Genomic DNA, 2,600 nt, shown 5'->3' with positions numbered 1-2,600 from the left:
AACTGGAAGAGGCAGGGTTCAGTGGTGGAATTAGGGTAGTCTTGGTTGGTGGGACTGGCAGCGAAGAACTGCTTCCATTGTAGAGATTGAGAGAAGGAGAGTAGGTCTTTGACAAGTCCAGCACTGTTAAATTTGGGTGTAGGGCTAAAGGTGAGGCCTTTGGATAGGAGTGAAGCTTCTATGGAGCTGAGGGTTTTGGTGACAGGTTACCTACAATGTTATAAGAATGTTATGACTCTGGATTTGGAGGAGAGTTGGTAGGAACTTTTAGGGGATGTGGCAAGTTAAAAAAGTCAGCTAGGGAGGGTTTAGCTGCTATGAGGGCTGGATAGGGAGGAACACTGTAGGTATGATAAGGGTTAGATAGTGGTGCCCCAAGATGGCAGTAGCATGTCAGCAGGTTGGATAATTTATGAAGGAAGCGCCTGGAATGGCATGGAGATTACGGAATTCATTGTCAGAGATGTGATGTGTGAGGTAGGGTTTGCAGTGTAGTAGGAGGGAGCGGTGGTGGTTTTGGGATGCCAGTGCCATGGATGCCTGTTTTTGCAGCACCAGGTTTGTGAGGGCCAGGGATCAGTGGAATCTAAGAAGGTGTAGGTCACTGTGAAAGGAGGGGTGGGATCCAGAGAAAGGAATCTTTACAGTTAGGCCCTTTGGACGGATTCCATGGTTTGGAGAGCATTTGAGAAAGAGGATGTGGGTCTGGGTTTAGTCAGGGAAATGGATACTTTTCTAAACTGGTACAGAAAGAAGAGCAGAGATCCATTGTGGCATGATTGGTGTAAAGGAAACAGGAATGACGCAGAAATGGGAAAAACAGGTGTTGATGGTTCTGAGAGGAGCTGGATGCGCAAAAAGACGCATAACGATGTGTAAAGAATACGTAAAGACAAGCAGAAACACACACAGATACACAAAAATACGCAGAGACACGTAAAAATACGACCAAACACTTAAAAATGCGCTTGCAACCAGGTTTGGTTTGTTTAAAAGAAGGGGAGGGGGAGGGGGGGGGACAGACCGCTAGGTCATCAATCCCTTGTTCCAAGTAAAACATTGCCACAAGGGTGAGAATAAAACAAGTGAGACTCACAACACAAAATGGAGAGAAAGCAAAAACCACAAGAACGACAGAAGGGCAACAAACACTTAAATGGACAAAAGGGATGAAGAAAATCACAGAAACGTAAGAAACAGGTAGAAGAGATTAAAACGACAAAACAGATTACCATGGCTGGCTAACCATGAGGATAAATTTTGTGAAGCCAGGCACTCTGCAACACATTAAAACCTCCACCGTAAAAGCACTAGGGTGGACGACACACAGGGACAAAGGAAATGCACTAAAACTTAGATCAAATGATAAAACCCACCCTCATAAATAAAACGTAAAATTTAATCAGCTGATGAGGTTTTGTCAGGTAAAACTAGCGGCAACGAGTCCGGTAACCGGAGATTTTGTCGCAGGGCAGTCACAGTGGGACAGTGCACCAGAATATGGGCCACTGTCAACTGGGCGCTGTATCGACACTGAGGCAGGTCTTCACGGCACAGCAGGTAACCGTGGGACGCCCAAGTGTGGCCAATGCGGAGCCAGCAGAGAACCACAGAGTCCCTGTGAGAGGTCCGCATGGATGACTGCCACACATTCGTAGTCTTACGCCATTCTGTCTTATAAAGCCGTAAAACCTAGCGGCAAAAAACGAATGCAGGTCAGTTATTGGAATGCTGATCTCCAAAATCAGTTTCCGTGTAGCCTGTTTGGCCAGCCTGTCCGCCAGTTCGTTGCCTGGGATTCCGACGTGTTCTGGGGTCCACTCAAAGACCACTGAACAACCGGACCATTCCAGGGCATAGGTGGACTCCTGGATGGTCGCTACCAAAGGATGATGAGAGTAGCACTGGTCGATAGCTTGTAAGCTGCTCAAGGAGTCAGTACACAGAAGAAACAACTCCCAAGGGCATGAACAGATGCACTCAAGAGCAGGAGATATAGCCACCAGCTCGGCAGTGAAAACACAGCAGCCATCAAGCAATGAACGCTGTTAAACATGTCCTCCACGGACATATGCAAAGCCGACGTGACCACCAGCCATCAAGCCATCGGTGTGAATCACTTCATGGCCTCGGTACATGTCAAGAATCGAGATGAAGTGACAGCAGAGAGCTGCGGGGTGAACTGAGTCCTTTGGGCCATGTGAAAGTTCCAGACGAAGCCGTGGCCTAGGTGTACACCATGGAGGTGTACGCGAATGGACCTCAAGTACAGGTGATAAAGGCAAGGACTCCAGTTCGGAAAGAAGGGATCGGACACGAACTGCAATTGGAAGCCCTGACCTGGATCTCCGATGCGGGAGATGAATCGCCATGGGTGGGAAAAAGAGATGGTAATTTAGATACGCAGGGGAACTATGAACATGTGTAACGTAACTGGTGAGTAGTTGCACATGCCTGATCTGCAATGGAAGGGCTCCAGCCTCCGCCAGGACACTGGTGACCTGACTCGTCCTACAAGCTCCTGTTGCTAGTCTAAGTGGGACACTGGATCGAGTAAACACAACACTGAGGGAGCCGCCAAACCATAAACCAGACTCCTG

The sequence above is a fragment of the Schistocerca serialis genome, chromosome 1 (genome assembly GCF_023864345.2).
Source record: "Schistocerca serialis cubense isolate TAMUIC-IGC-003099 chromosome 1, iqSchSeri2.2, whole genome shotgun sequence".
NCBI classification, from domain to species: Eukaryota; Metazoa; Arthropoda; class Insecta; order Orthoptera; family Acrididae; genus Schistocerca; species Schistocerca serialis.
This window is presented reverse-complemented; position numbering follows the sequence as displayed.